Raw genomic sequence first — 17,561 nt, 5'->3', positions numbered from 1 at the left:
ACATTTGCGTCTTAAGACACTATCATCTCCCTAATGGAGGGTGCCGCCCTTATCTCCCCCTGGTTTCCCCTTCAAGGAGGCGTACTTCTACCATACAAGGTTAGATCCTCCCATCCAATCTTAACAACAACCAGTTGTTTTCGCAGCCTCTTATCCCTTTTTCCTATAAGGTTTATGGTTACGAGACTGCACCCTAAGTGGGGTTTTCTTCAGGCCGAGTGCAGTATAATCAAAGACTTATCAAGAATGGCAAGGACGCTTCAAACGCCCCGGCACCCTTGACTCAACCGTGTACCTCGGCGCCTTGATCAGATTCTGCACTCCTTGGGAGACTCCTTATTACCTTAGTCTCCCAACCTAAGTCATATGCTTAAGTTGAGAATCCAAGGTGCCTCTCCCGGATGGGCTTTATTGACCCCAAATCTCCATGACTCAGGTTCCGGTGGCGGTGTAGCCTTTCCCTGAGCCATGTAACAGGTACCCCCTAATATGACGTACTTTAGGTCTCACATTTTCCTCTTGCGAAATTTTATTCGCGAATTAGGGTGTACGCCATAAAGGTTCGTCCCTTTCTTTTATGTCATTGTTCCGTGGTTATCTCTGCGACCATTTCGCACATCATGATCTTCTTTGATATGAGTAATTCTGCAATTATTTTTTCAGAATTCATAACTTCTCAAAGCTTCTGACTAATAATATCTTTTCAAATACAACTTGTTCCATGGTCTGTCTAATCTATGACCAACGTCTCTCCCTTCTGGATCCATTAATCTATAAGCTCCTGTTCCAACTATCTCCTTAATGATGTAAGGTCCATCCCATTTTTTCGCTAATTTTTCACCATTTTCTCGCTGATATATTGGTGTTTCTCGCAGAACTAAATCTCCTGGTTGAAATTCACGTATTTTGACACGTTTATTATATTCTTGAGCTAATCTTCGCTGATAATTCTCCATATGTTGTAAATCTTTTTCCCTTCTTTCTTCTAATTCATCAAGTTTGTTTAAAATTAAACCCGCACTAAGATTTTTCTCCCAAGCTTCTCTTTTTGTTGTCGGAATAACAACTTCTGTTGGTAACACCGCTTCAACTCCGTATGTTAAACAAAAAGGTGACATTCCAGTAGCTTATCTTCTAGTTGTATTATGAGCCCATACTGCATTATGTACTTGTTCGCACCATGATCTGTGATGTCCTTCCAATTTCTTCTTTAATATATCTGCAATTGTTTTATTTGTTGCTTCTACTTTCCCATTAGCTTGTGGATACAAAGGAGTGGACTTTCCACATTTTATCTTGAATGCATTAAGTAACATTCTGCCCCTCAAATTGTTTCCCATTATCAGATACCAACTGTGCAGGAATTCCAAATCTGCAAATGATATTTTCGAATATGAATGTAAAGATATCTTTGTCGTGAATATGTTGTACTGCCTTCACTTCTGTCCATTTTGTGAAATAATCTGTTGCGACTATTAAGTATCTTCTTTGTCTAGTTCCTGGTAAAAATGGCCCCACAATGTCTAGCCCCATTTTCCAAAGGGCCATACACTGGTTGAAGATGACAATGGTGCTCCTGGTGCATGTATTTTCTTTCCATGTCGCTGACAATCTTTGCAGCGTCTTGATATTTGTTTTGCATCTTCATGCATGTATGGCCAATAATAACCTTGCATTTTTGCTCTATGTGCCAAAGATCTTCCTCCACTATGATTGCCAGCATCTCCACTATGTAACATTTTCAGCACCTTTTCTCCTTCCTCTCGTGTCAAACATCTGAATGATGGTCCACTAAAGGATTTTCGGTATAGCGACCCATTTCTTAACTCATAATTCGTTGCTCGTCTTTTTAACTTGTGTGTTTCCAATCTATTTCTTAGTGTTTCTCCTTTCGCCAAATATGCGTGAAGTTCCATTCTCCAGTCTGCGACATTGTTCATTTGTTCTTCTTTTTCATTATCTATCATCATCACATCCACATCTTCCTCTTCTTTATTTATTGATGGTGACAGAAGTGTTTGTATTTTTATGCATCTCGCAGTTGGGTCTGTCATCATGCTTGAGATGAAATCAAAAGCGTCTGCGAGTCTATTATCCTTTCTTGAAATGTGCCTCCATTTTATCTTTGGGATTTTCGCTGATAATTCTTCAACCAGCTTCTTGTATTTCTTCAAGGATGGTTCATTTGTAGTATACTCTCCTTTTATTTGGCGAATAACTAGCTGCGAATCACTAGTGATCCTGGCATTTTCTAGTTTCATTTCTATTGTGAATTTTAAAGCATGTATCACAACTTCATATTCTGTTTCATTATTAGTGGATGCAAATTCCAATCTGAATGAAGAAGCCATATTTATTACTTCTGGCGAAATTAAAACAATTCCAACTCCATTTCCTTCTTCATTTGATGATCCATCTACCAATATTTCCCATCTATTTGGTTCTGTTAATAAATCTTTTGGATCTCCATGTTCTTCTTCTACATCCATCATTTCTTCTACTGCTTCATCTTCTTCTAAAGGAAATTCTGCCAAGAAATCCGCAACAACTTGTGATTTTGGTGAAGACAAAATTTCATATTTAATATCAAAGTGGCCTACTTGTGCATTCCATATCTCTATCCTTCCTGATCTTTTAGAATTCTTCATCACTGATTCAATTGATACTTTTGTTAATACCTTTATCTTGTGTGCTTGAAAATATATGTGGAGCTTAAATGATGCATAGACCAATGCTAAGATTAACTTTTCAATCTTTGAGTAATTCTTCTCAGCAGTATTAAAAGTTTTGCTAATGTAATAAATGGGTTTCTCCACTCCTGCGTCTACTCGTAATAATACAACACTTAATGCATGCGACGTTGTTGCAAGGTAAATCAATAATTCTTCTCCTGGTTCTGCCTTTTGTAAAATAGTTGTATTCATAAGGTGTTCTTTGATTCATTGAAAAGCCTTTTCACATTCATCACTCCATTTAAATTTTGCACCTTTCTTGAGTATATCAAAAAAATATTTGCATTTTTCTGATGATCGCGAAATGAATCTCCCCAGCGAAGCTAGAAGCCCATTCAACTTATGCACATCTTTTATTGTTGCTGGTGTTGGCATGTCACGTACTGCTTGCACTTTTTCTGGATCAACCTGTATTCCTTCTTTTGATACAATGTAGCCTAAAAATTTTCCCGATGCAACTCCAATAGTACACTTCTCAGGATTCAATTTAATGTTATACTGCCGCATTTGTTCAAAAATCTCCCTCAAGTCTTGTACATGGTCTTTAGCTTCTTTACTCTTTATTAACATGTCGTCCACGTATACTTCTAATGCTTTATGTATCCATTTTGCGAACACATTCTCTACCATTCTTTGATATGTCGCTCCCGCATTTCGTAAACCAAATGGCATTTTCGTGTAACAATATAAACCTCTAGGGGCAAAGAAAGCAGTATGTTCTTGATCTTTTTCAGCGAGAGGAATTTGGTTATACCCTTTGTACCCATCTAAAGATGATACCCTATCATTTCCCGCTGCAGATTCCACCATTTGAGGAATATCGGGTAACGGAAAACTATATTTGGGGCAAGCTTTGTTCAAATCAGTGAAATCTATGCAAATCCTGATTCCCTTGTTTTTCTTTGGGACAATGACCATATTCGCTATCCATTCTGGGTATTTAGCTTCTCTTATAATTCCTGCCTCAAGCATTTTCTGTAATTCTTCTTCTATTTGGGAATGGTAAGTTGTTGCAATTTTTCTTATTCTCTGTTTAAATGGTCTCATATTATTGTTAATCTCCAATTTGTGGCAAGCAATTGATGGATCTATTCCTGGTATCTCATCCATGTTTCCTGCGAAAATATCTTTATATTCTCGCAACAAGTTGACAGTTCTTTCTTCTTCTTCTATATCCATTTTGGTTCCAATTCTCAACATTAGAGACTCCTCTACAGTCCCAACATTTATTTCTTTTGTTGGTTCTGCGGCAGTGTAACTGGGTTTAGGTTCTCCCATTGGTGTTGGTTCTTTTATTGATTTTATGGGTCCTTCCCCTTCTTCCGAAATTTCTCTGGGTATTCCTTTTCCTTCTTTTGCCCTTATCATATATACTCTAAATTCTTCTTCCCCGGCAGTGGCGCCAAAAATTGATGTAATTTTGTAGTGGTAAGTAAAGTGTTTGTTTCTCGGACTTGTTGAAATTCGATTTTAGACTTAATATAATATGTACAAGGAAAGCTGTCACAGTATCGAGAGGTACTGAGATTCAAGATTCCACCAAATTCCATTCATGTGACTCAATTAATAACTCCAATCAATTATAGCTCAAATATTAAAAATATGGACTCTTATTCTTTGCACAAAATAGATTTTTAAAACTTTAGATGTAAATCACAAGCATGGTGTATCAAAAGCTCTTACGTCTAAGCATACACCATCAAACGAAATCACAACTAATTAGTGAAAATCATGAATCAACTAAAATAAGTGCAAAAAGTCATAAAGAATTATTAAAATTACCACATGCGTTAAATAGGGTTTCCTCCGTCATCCCAGTGTTGGGGTTTAGCTCCTCATGTCGAAAACACACCCGAAAGATATAAACATGGCTCACAAGGTGTTTTTATTGAAAAATAATATAGTGCAGCGAGTTTGTAACAGAGATAATTGTTACAAATCCCACTGTCACAGAGAAACCCTAGCAGAAGTGTTGCGAACTCAAACTTAATTGTTACAAAACTGTTACAAAGGTATTGGATTTGAAAGATTGGGTAACGGTTTCTGCGACTTTCTTTTTCTGCGGTTTGCACTGTCCTTCTTCTTCTTCCCTGGAACAGCAGCAAGCTTCTCTGCAACTTCACCTGCAGCTACCCAATCACCTCCGTTCGGTCCCCCAACTCCCGATCCTCCTATGGGACTCTAGCACAGGCTGTTTATATCCAACAACAATCCAAAATATCCCTAAAACATCTTCCAAATCTCTCTCTGCCTTTCACCGGAAGTCGCGGCTTCTTTCCTTTTTCGTTTCTCTTTTTAACGCGTAATAACAGAGTGTGACATGTGCAATCCTCTCCATAGATAGACTACAATCTCGAGAGGAGGATATCTTATCTTATTCTCACGTACTTTCCTTTATTTTTGCTCAACCCAAACAAACCCGATAAACCTATGCCCTGTTTTGTTGTCGCGAAAATCAACTGCCAAACTTTGTCACACAGACTCGAGCTCTTATTGCTCCTCCTCAGACTCACCACCTGCTGCAACAGTAGTACCCCGAAGCAATCAAACTACGGAAAATATCCCAGTATATCTCTTCCTAAAATATCCAAACAATACCGTGAATATCTTCACCTTCCCTGCTTCGGTAAAACTTCCCTTATAAATAAAACAGGGTCATATCAATCAGTACATGGCAACAAATCCAATTAAATCTCTCCAGTTCTTCCCAAATATAAATCCGAGAAGCATATCTCCCTGTTTCACTCGAATCGAAATATTTCCCTTTTTTATACGTAAATAAATTGTTACCATCCCTGTTCTATTGCACCAAGCCCATGACGATCCATATCTGTGAACAAGTCCAACAAAATCGCACCCAAATTATTGCCAGAAATTTACGCAGTTGTAACTCATTCTCCCGCCAAAACTTCATTTCCAAACAAGGAAGATAGGATGCCCCCCAACCAGAGTAGGGGTGCACATAGCCATGGGGTGTAAATAATATATCTGGGGTATAAATAGCAGTGAGGTGCCCCTTAGTAATTGAAGTACCCCTTATCCAAACTGAGAGTCCGAATAGTAGGTGTCCTCCGGGGCGCCTTTATCAACTTTTCAAGACGATTTCTCCAAAAATGTTTATTGCCCAAAAATACCTACAAAGACATAAAACACCATAATAAGTACAAAATCGAGCACTAACAATATATACAATTGAGATCAAAATAGACACATAAATGTGTCTATCAGTATTCCTTTTCCTTCTTTTGCCCTTATCATATATACTCTAAATTCTTCTTCCTTCTTTGCTTCCTTTGCCAATTTTCTGCGAAATTGTTTCTTTTTTGCTTGTTCTTCATAATGTTTTACTTCAATTTGATGACATATTTTCGCATTGTCAACATCTCCTCTAATTTCACCTATTCCATATGGAGTGGGGAATTTAATACATTAATGCAACGTTGATACCACAACTTTTATCGCATGTATCCATGATCTTCCTAATAACATATTATATGGCGATTCCATATCCACCACGCACAATGTTACATATGTTTCGATTTCTCCAAGTGGAATTAACACCACTATTTCTCCTTTAGGTTTTGTTGTGGATTTTCCAAATCCGTGAACAAAATATGCTGAACTGGACATTTCTTCATATTTAAATCCCATTCCCTGGAATGCATGATAAAATATTATATCAACTGAACTTCCTGTATCGATTAAAGTTCTGTTCAACATCCATTCTCCTGTGGATTTTATTGTTGTGTCCTTCTCTTTTCGTGTAATAGGCACTGTGATGACCAACGGAGATGTATGGTTCAAATTTTCTTTTGGTATTTCTTCCGCCATGAAGGCAATTTTTTGCTTTTCCCACTCTTTCAAGGGTGATATTTTTTCTACTGCTATAACTTTCTTTCTTTCAAAATTTCGTTTATGTATTTTCCTTTGACGTTTTCATGAAATTCATTGATCAAGCTTTTTGTTATCATATTACACTCCAATCTTTTGCCATTTTCATTAATTCTACTCATCTTTCTTTTAACTGATTCACTGATTTATTTAATCACTTTCTTGATTTGAATATTCTCAATCAACAATCTTCAACTTTCGATCTTCAAGTCCCTGTTTCTAGCGCCATTATGTAGTTGCAGGAAATCCTACACTACACCCCTCATATGATTTCATTGTTGATCAACTCATTTTTAGGTTTACACTCTTAATTTTATTGATTAATTTTTGAATGTTCTTATAAGAAAGATAAAGAAGTCAAGAATAATCTCTGCTCTGAACTTTCTATCTCCTATTTACTTGTTTCTTACTCAAAAAAGATCTCCCCCCCTCTTTACAACTCGAATGACTATTTATAAGGAAATACATAGTGGATGAAATCTAATCTGTCCTTTATTTTCGGACATGGTTTGCGACATTCTCGCAACCTTACAAATGTTAATTTCGCAAGCTTTCTAATTTTCGCAAGACTATCATATCTTTCTCATGTTCCTTGCTAACGTCGTTTCTGAATTATTCTGCGACGCTATTGTGTTGTACCATTGATAATTTTGCTGAGACATAATTGTTGCGAGATTCTGATCCTACAATTCTCTAGTAGAGTGTTTCGGAGATTGTCCATACAGATTGCTAATCGAAATATTGGGTGGTGTTGTTAGACCCCCGCTTTTTCAGTAAGTTCTTGGGGAGTGCGTCCGTCTTGATGTCATATAGGTGTGTCCTCTCCATGTGCTCCTAGGTGTGCGTCATTAAGTTGAAGGATAGTCTTGTCCCGTATTCCTTCATCTCCTAGAGATCCTTCATCATGGGGTTGTGGGGTAAGCGCTGCGATGCGTGCTGATAACTCGATACGTCGCTTTTCTGTCAACTGAAACTCGATTGGCGCCTGTTGGAGTTCAGTGAGTACTTCGCCATCATTGTTGTCAATACGCTGTGCGCCATCGCTCCCTGCAGCAGCAATCTGTTCCAAGTGTATCATAGTAAGTGTCCTATCTCTGAGATCAGAGGTCAGTGGAGTCGCCAATGTAAATAAAGTATAACTTCCAGAGGATCAAACCTCTAAGTTACACTAAAATAGATAGAAAATAACTCTGATCCAGAAAGTAGTACACTGCTCTAGTTTACACAGAAATGGAAAAGTATTCAAAATGAATCTAAACTTCTCTCTTGAGGGGGTATTTATAGCTTTCCAAAATTCCTTTGAGTCATCTGATGACGTACAGGTATACGATGTTGACCTTCCGAATAGTTGATCATGGTACACGTGTCACTGCTGACGTCATCTTTCTTTTGGAATCCGTTTAACAGATTATGGACAGTCTCCGTTGGGACCCACTACTGCTGACGTGTGCTTTCCCTTTTAAACTATCTATTCCTTCTCGTTTGCTCGTTCTTTCTTTCTTCTTCATATGCATTCTCCATGTCTTCGGTCAGTGCACCTCTAAACGCACTCTTCATGATTCTTGCCAGTGCGTATCCCAAACGCACTCTCCATAGTCCCAGATGCACTCTCCGAGTTCCAGACGCACTCTCCGCAGCTCTGGCAAGTGCGCTTCATCGACGCACTCTCCAAGTCCTAATGTCAGTACGTCCCTTGGGCGTACTCTCCGCATCCATGGCCAGTGCGTCTCACCGACGCACTCTCCATCATACTCTTCAAATATTCAGCGTATTATTTGGTATATGCTCCCAAATTTTAGGGTATCTACATTCCCCTACAGTAAAATTGTAGTGGTCCAGAAGATTTCTATATAGAGCTTTCTTGCAGGAGAACATTTGTGTTGCTAATAAATAGGCCACAAGACAGTATCAAGAGAAATTGGAATATAAATGAATGCAAGTAGTGGCGGAGGAATGTTATCTTTAATGCAGCAGGTACAAATCTAGAGTCTATGACCAGTACCCAGGTAACATATAAGGTGCCGATACAATAATTTGTAAACCTTTTCACCCTCTCTAAACCCAATTTACCTACATAGATATTGTTAAAATGATTACACCTCCCTTCTAATGTCTGTACTATTTGATTTGCTTTGCAGTCGTCGACCACAACGACATTTCTGCTATATTTGGGGGATTTGACTAGGTCGTTGCTACGATTATCATCGCCCTCCCAGCTGTGGACATGGTTTTCCCGTCAAAAGTACACCACATACTCTTATCACCCTTCCATGTTGTTTTATTTTCTATGTTTCACTAACCTGTTGTGTACTGAGTTAGTTAACAAGTGTTTGTTACCTTATTGCGCATGTTGTTATTGGAACAGACAATGGGAGAGGCCCCTAAAATTGCGTCATTAGAGAAGATTATAAATATGGAGGTTGACTATCAGATTGTTATGCATTCCTTTCACTCATATAAAAATGTTAATCAAAGCTTTAATGTCACCAATACCCATCAACATCTGGTCATTCAATACATAGTTCTGACTTCTGATAACATCTGCCGGGAGCTAATGCGTTACTCATGCTTTTGTAACATAATAGACAACCAGTTCAGACATGTCAAACATTTCTGAATTCATGAGAAGCTTTAGTGTTTCAATGAGATAAATGAACCTATTGGGTAGGACTCCCATTAGAGTTGCTTATTTTAGATTAATGCAATCATGTAGTAAATGTTGGCTAAACAACTTATTCTTCTAATTCATCGCTGAGTGTTGCTTTTTTAGATCTATAAGAAGTTTGATATCAGTGGTAATCCCAATTTTTCATACAGGTAATCCAACTAGATTTTCCGATAAGAAAAAACGTTGTTAATATACGCACTAAACCGTAACATCATGGTTACAGGATCCCTTCACTAACCCCATGTGCATGATTCCCTTTTTACTCAAAAACTAACTAAAAGAAAATGTGTAGCATTAAGCAGGGTAGTACCAAGATGTGCTCCACGTCCAAGGCTAGAAATCTGCTCTAATACTAGCCGCGACACATCAAGGCTAAATATCTGATCTCTTAGGTAAAATTCCTCCGCACAAAGTGAAGCACTGCCTGACAGTCGCTAACAAAAACAAAATCCTGTAAAATGCTAAGCAAAAACTGTAAATAAATTTCGCAATTACCTTCTTAATGCGACAAATTAAAGCTATTTTGAATAATAATAAAGAAAAAAGCTTAAACCTATTAGAAGAAACAATTAGAAATACCTTGATGAGAGACCAATTAAGTAAGCAGGGGACATGAAAACAAAAACAATTTGCTTCATGAAAAGTCGTTCTTTGGTTTAAATTATTTTAAAATTGTATTCTCAAACTAATTTTTAATAATTTTTTAAAATATATCCAAACCCTATATTCCTAATGATTTTTGTATAAAATTTAGGTTCATGTAAGATGCATATGTTGGAACCAAATTTTTTATTTTTTTTGAGAATAAGGCGATTTATATTTAAAACCCGCTAACTGACTTGGAAAATCAATGTTGGACCCAAGTATGAAAAAATAATATAATTTATGCACCGATTATCATCCACTACATTAACAAATTAACATTGGAATGTAGCAAGAACAAACCATAACATTGGAATGTAGCAAGAACAAACCAAAGCCCGTACCTGAGTTATCCAATTAGTTACTGGGCCCATTATACAAACGCCTACTAACTCCCAACTATGAGCCCAAACGCTCATTTCCCATGTTTTATTTCGATTTTCCAAAAACGTTCACAGAGAGGTTCGAACCTTAGCGTCCGTGGTTATTGCTCCAATGCCAAACCACTGCCTCACGTCTCAGTTGTTGCATATCAGTGTGAGTATTACATACATACAGTGAAAAATTGAGAAATCATACCACCTTCCTACCAAACTCGTATAAAAATATGTTTAATTATTATTTAGTATACGCCGAATTTTGTGTGCCGAACTCATATTTCAAAAACGAATTATACACGTATGTATGTTGTTCCGTTCTATAGCTGAATCACGAACCGTTGACCGGATTTTTGACCGAATTTGATCATTAGGAATCCGAATAATACACGTACGTTTGTCGTTCCGTATGTTTGTCGTTCTACGAATTGCTAACTAGGGTCACACCCTAGTGTCCATATATATGTTGAGGTGCATACCTACATAATAAACAAACGCAGCCAAGTAATTAAAACAGGAAAGAGATTACAACAACTCATCTCTCTCTTCAATCTTCAAACTTCCCACTTACTCTCTCTCTTTCTCTTTCTTCGTTCTCCCGTAAAACCCTAGTTACGAAAAACATGCTGAATTCCAGATCTGAAAATTCTTCTTCATCAGTAAGCAGTGAAAGAGTAGCAGTTATTCGGAAAGATCACAATGTTAAAGTACATATCTTATTCTCTGATTTTTTTTTTCAATTTCTAGGTTTTTGTCCTGTGTCTAAAATTAGATTTTGGATAATATCAATCTAATTTTTGTGCAGGTTGTCATTCGAATACGTCCTCTTAGTAATTCTGAAATATCAATCGAAGGCCTAAATAAATGTGTTAGGCAGGATAATACTCATACAATTACTTGGACAGGGCACCCAGAGTCTCGTTATACATTTGATCTTGTTGCAGATGAAAATGTCACCCAGGTAGGCTTTGTCCTATTATTGATGATTACTGTGTTTTACTGTCATAGTGTATGGATCTCAATATTACTATATTGTAACAGGAAAATCTGTTCAATGTGGCTGGATTGCCAATGGTTGAGAATTGTCTAGGAGGTTACAACAGTTGCATCTTTGCATATGGACAAGTGAGTTATTAAATTGCTGCACAAATAAGTGGTTGAAGTGGTTTTATGTTTAATTGCTCTACTTTTTAGAGTTTATAATAATCAAACCTTAATTATTTGGTGATTAGTTTTGTTGAGCATTCATACTTCTCTTCATAGATTGTAGTCTAAAGGTTTAACAAAATTTTCTTTACAGACTGGGAGTGGGAAGACATATACAATGATGGGAGACATTGATGGAGAAGCCCAAGGTATGACACCGAGAGTTTTTGAGCACTTGTTCACAAGAATCCAAAATGTATGAGTTATTCTTCTAAACTTGTAACATATGAAATTGAAAAATCTATTCCACCTTTTATGTTTTTGCTAAGTGTTTCAAGTTCTATCTTCAGTGGTTTTTATAATTGTGTTGGATTTTGTTTCGTAGGATGAAGAGGCTCGCAAAGATGAAAAGCTGATATTTACTTGCAAGTGCTCATATTTGCAGATATACAAAGAGCAGATTTTAGATCTTTTAGACCCATCAACAACTAATTTACATGTAATAAACAATAACTTGCTTGTATGCATCTTTTTTCCATCAACCATATCTCTCCACATCATACTTGTGTATTTGTTTGTGCTCTTCAATAGAACACTACTTAGAATTCTTTTAATATTTTATGCTTTTAACTCTTTCAGCTGAATTTTTTAAGGAATGACGATACTCTAAATTTGTTCCATCATCTTTCCTGTACGAATTTAATTTCATTTTTTCTATTTTAATTGAAATTTTGGTTTATCTTCTTTCAGATTAGAGAACATTGTAAGAAAGGTGTTTATGTGGAGAATCTGAAGGAGATGGAAGTTACTTGTGCACGGGATGTTATTCAACTCCTCGCTCAGGTATATAACAACCTTCTTTTTGTTCTACAGTAGACAGTTGTTACATGATTATATGCCGGCCGGGTTGGAGATTAGTTACTGGTTTATGCATTGCACCTCAGCATTTCTAATGTACCTTCATTCAATTTGATTATCCTGCTGATATAATGTTTTAAGCATTTCATGAGTGTTTGAAAATAACATACATTGTATTATCCGTTGCTAATGGTCGAAGCATTGGCTGAGCAGTGAGTAATTAAGAATGATTATGATCATTTTTACAGCGAACAAATAACAGAAAGGTGGCTCCCACAGAGATGAACAATAAAAATAGTCATTCTCATAGTGTTTTCACATGTATAATTGAGAGTAAGGTGGGTATATGTTACCAACAACAACAAGTAAAGCTTACATATTTTTGGAGTTTATTTTATAATCATATGATATGAACGGTTTTTCGTTTTTTTATGCAGTGGGAGGTTCAAGGTGTTACTCACCATTGATTTGCACGGCTTAATCTTGTGGATTTGGCTGGTTCAGAGAGGTAATACCCGTATAATATTCCATAACCAATATTAAGAGGATATCTATTTGGAAAATTAAAAATGTTTCTCTCTATATCTTTTTGATCATAAAGGCATGGTTAAATTGTAGGCAAAAGAGATATGGTGCTCAAGGTGAACGCCTAAAAGAAGTCTCAAATATCAACAAGTCGCTTTCGACCTTGGGGTTTGAACCATTGCCAAATGTCAAGTGGTTTAACCTTATGTAGACGTGTCTGTGCATTTGGAAGAAGTTCTAATTGAGTTTGTTTGGTGGCCTGCAGTAAAGTAATTATGAATCTAGTAAGCATCTCCCGTGGAAAGTCAGTTCACGTCAACTACCGTGATTCGAGGCTCACATATTTGCTTCAGGTAGATAATCCATTAAAAATGCTAATGTTGTTTCCACTAGATGTATCTTATCACTATTATATACCGTGCAAGTGTACCCTTGCTACTATTATTGAAATTCTTAATTTCTTATTTTCTTGGTGACATAAGATTGAGGTTCCGACAAAAAGTTTGAGTAAGTTAAAATACTTGCAATATCCTCGACTGTTGCACGAAAAAGAAACAAATAGCCTTGACTGTATTGTTACGGCAGGACATGTGAACATGTTTGTAAATATCAATGCCACTTTTGTCCAGGACTCACTTGGTGGGAATTCAAAAACAACAATGATTTCTAATATAAGTCCTGCTAATTGGTCAGTGATTCATCTAAACCGTTATTTTTTCTTTTGTTAATTTCTCCAAGTGTCTTTGTATTTACAATTAACTTACCTCGATGTTCTTAGTTTATTCTTTTTATCTTCTCCGGCTTTACGCAGTAACTCACTGGAGACTCAGGACACTCTGAAATTTGCACAACGTGCTAAATTTATCAAGAACAATGTATGTGTGATTCGCTTTTCCGCTTGTGCATCTACCCCCCTCATGCTGTGTAATTGTTTACTTGAAGAGATAAAATGATTCATTATACCCGATGCTTTAACAACTATAATTGTCCATTTCCGCAGGTATTCGTGAATGAAGATGCATCTGGAGATGTGCATGCCATGCGTATCCAGATTCAACAACTCAAGGTTTTGATTACATCCGCTTTCCTTATTTAAGTACTGGATTTCTATGATATCTATTGGGTGTCAGATTAATAGTTCACCAAAACTTCTGGCTTAATTAATATGAACGTTTTAAAATTACATTCTCTAGTATTTGATCATCCTAAATGGCCTTCCTGTTGCTATTATATCTTTCATGTATACATTGTATCATATCAAAAACTTCTACAGTGAACTTTTACTTATTTAGTTTACCAAATTTATCGTTCTTTCTTACGTCCTATTGTTTAACTTAAGATATTGTAACTCATTTCTGATTTTGGTTTACATACAGAAAGAGGTGAACCAACTTCGGGGTTTGGTTACAGGAGGAATTGAGAACCAGGAAGTTGATTTTCCTAGTGTCTCCTTTTTCGGGTCTCCAGGCTCCTCTAAGTGGGAAGGTTTGCAGGGATCATTTAGTCCACTAAGTCCACTAACGTGTGATAGAAAGAAGCCCGATGTATGGGTTCAACCACTCTTAAATTTGTTGGTGCTGCCTTATCCCCTAAAATATTAATATCTTGTTAATATGTTACAGAATAAGGAGTTTGAAGCTGCTCTGGTTGGGGCCTTCAGGAGGGAAAAGGAGAAACAAATAACAATGCAGTCACTGGCTGCTGAAAATCAGGCACCAATGCAATTGGTGAGAGAGCTGACTTCATATCTTGCATGATAAAATCTAGCTTGTTCTTTTCTTTTTTCAGGAAATTGTTGCTGAAAGATTTAGGCTCCATCTACTTTGAACAGGTCAAACGAAGTGAAGACAAGATACATAATCTGGAAATGCTGCTTCAGTCTCGTGAGGCCGGAATCAAAAGGTTGGAGGCAGTTGCATCTGGGAAGATGTTAGCTGAGGTGCATTTCTTACTGGAAAAAGAGGAAAACCTGAGAGAGATAGAGGTTCTCTGTCACCAGGTGGATAGTAACCTTGAAACGACAAGATTTGAGATGGAAAATCTACATTTGAAAGAAGAAATCCGAAGGCATGTGTTTCTTTCTTCCATTCAATCTTAGTTTATTTATTTTAACACTTAAAATTGTTACTCCGTGCACTAAAAACTATGCTAGTTAGTCTAGTATAATCAGCCTACAATTGTATTTTATCGATTTCAAAAAGAAAGGAAAGCTCTTTAGGTTAGAATGGAAAAAGATATTTCGAGGAGACGTTTCTTAGATAACACACATGCACTTTTATGCAAGTCTATTAGAAGTCATTTGCACTTGAGAATTCTTCTCAATTTAATTGAATCATTGATAGAATCTGTGACAGATCTTCTTATCTCGGTGTTGAACATTTGATATTCCAGATTACGGGTTTTTTATAAGGAGGGAGAGCGCGAGATGATGAGTGAAGAAATCATGATACTAAGCAGTAAGGTATTCGGTGGGTCAGAATTTATTTATTCCACTCTTTGTGCTTATATCATGTATAAATTGCAGTTGCTAGAAGCATTAGATTGGAAGCTTATGCATGAATCTGAATCTTCGATGGATCAGGTGGACAACATGCTTCTTTTGATGTTTTAAAGCATTTTGGATTAAACGATTTTATTTTGTTAACTGAAATTCTGAATTTGTTTCTTCGTTCAGAAAGGAAATTCTAGTCTGGCCAGCTTTGAGGATAGTTTGCTGACTTCTAGTCAGGTATGAAAGCCAGCTTGATTCCAAGCATGCTTATAGTATAGATGCAGTTAAATAAGAGAGCTTGATTAGTTGATTTACTTGAGCATCTCCACAATATGTCGGTTTCCTCTTTTAGGGGATACAGTCACAAAGTTTCTAGGATCCTTTTCTTGTCTAATGTTTTTCTTATGTATGTTAACTACTAGGATCCCACATCATCCTTCGGTTCTTCTATGAGTGCGGAGAAAGAATTCCTTCGTATTCAGGTGATTTTCAACTACTTTTGGATTGTTTAGCTGGTTTCAAGTTTGTTTATACTTTAAATCAATTTCAATAACATATTGCTGAATTTTCTTGATTTTGCAGAGCAAAGTTGAAACACTTCAGAAGAAACTAGATTCATGCCTTGAAGAAAAAGAAAATTTGCAGAGGTTCTTGTTTTTTTTCTCTTTCAAACTTATTTCCTTTGCAGATTATACGGTTCATATGTTTGTTTCATGTTCGTTTCTGTAGTATTAACATGAGTGGGAATAACTCTATTGTATGATGAGAATGTGGTCATGGGGGATGGTATTTTGTGGTTAAGTGGTGAACCTAAAGCTGTGATTTAACATAGTATGAACTGTTTTGAAACCTACTGAAAACAGAAGAGCTAGTAATATGGAGGAAGAAGCAAGAAATAATTAGATGGAGCTTAAAACCATGGTTGACGCAGTTTCAGCTGCAAGTGAACGAGAAGCTAAAGCTACTGAAACGGCAAGTATCCTGGCGAAGGAGAATGAAGAACTTCGTATCCAGGTGATTTTCAACTACTTTTGGCTTGTTTAGCTGGTTTCAAATCAATTTCAATAACATATTGCTGAATTTTCTTAACTTTGCAGGCTACTCAAAACCAGAGAGGAGCTGTAACACTACAGAAGAATCTAGATTCATGCCTTAAAGAAAAAGAAAATTTGCAAAGGTTCTTGTTTTTTTTTCTCTTTCAAACTTATTTCCTTTGCAGATTATACGGTTCATATGTTTGTTTCAAGTTCGTTTCTGTAGTAGTAACATCAGTGGGAATAGCTCTATTGTATGATGAGAATGTGGTCATGGGGGATGGTATTTTGTGGTTTATGTGGTGAACCTAAAGCTGTGATTTAGAATTATAGAAATTGGGTAATTTAGTTTTGCTTTCTTGTAAATAGTTTTTAATCTAGGTTTGGGACACAGGTCACACATCCCAGTCCTCCTTGGTGCTAAATTCCCATAAATAACTCTACCATTTACAACTTCTAGATGCGAAGATATTGAATGTATAAATTTGTGAATCTACCTTGCAGACAGATTGATGATTTAGTAGGAGTCTTAGAGACTGAAAAAAGAAGAGCTAGTAATATGAGGAAGAAGCTAGAAAAAATCAGATGGAGCTTAAAACCATGGTTGACGCAATATCAGCTGCAAGTGATCGAGAAGATAAAGCTTATGAAATGGCAAGTACCCTGGCGAAGGAGAATGAAGAACTTCATATCCAGGTGATTTTCAACTACTACTTTTGGCTTGTTTAGCTGGTTTCAAATCAATTTCAATAACATATTGCTGAATTTTCTTGATTTTGCAGGCTACTCAAAGCCAGAGAGAAGCTGTAACACTGCAGAAGAATCTAGATTCCTGGCTTCAAGAAAAAGAAAATTTGCAGAGGTTCTTTTTTTTTTTCTCTTTCAAACTTATTTCCTTCGCAGATTATTGAAGCTCTTTCGCGATATCCATTAGCTACTCTAACATAGTATGAAACTCTTTTGAAACCTTGTAGACAGGTTGATGAACAAGTCAACAGGGCTGAGAAAACTGAAGATAACACGATTGACCTTGCTTCTCAACTTGAGGAAGCAATAGATTCAGGAGCAACTCCAACTACAAGAATCTACCTTGAATGGAAATCATATGAGATTAAATTGTTGAAGACGCGTGCTAAAAACTTTGTGAATGATGGAAAGATACAGTGGAAAAATATTTTGGCGATGGGTGGGTGGGTG

General features: G+C 36.7%; 1 pseudogene; it reads left to right on the top strand.

Annotated features, from left to right (window-relative positions):
* Nucleotides 1–8,552: 8,552 nt before the first annotated feature.
* Nucleotides 8,553–16,624, top strand: LOC113295195 (annotated as a pseudogene).
* Nucleotides 16,625–17,561: the final 937 nt, after the last annotated feature.

The sequence above is a fragment of the Papaver somniferum genome, chromosome 7 (assembly GCF_003573695.1).
Source record: "Papaver somniferum cultivar HN1 chromosome 7, ASM357369v1, whole genome shotgun sequence".
Lineage (NCBI taxonomy): Eukaryota > Viridiplantae > Streptophyta > Magnoliopsida > Ranunculales > Papaveraceae > Papaver > Papaver somniferum.
Note: the sequence above shows the minus strand (reverse complement) of the source record. Positions and strands in the feature narration are given on the sequence as shown.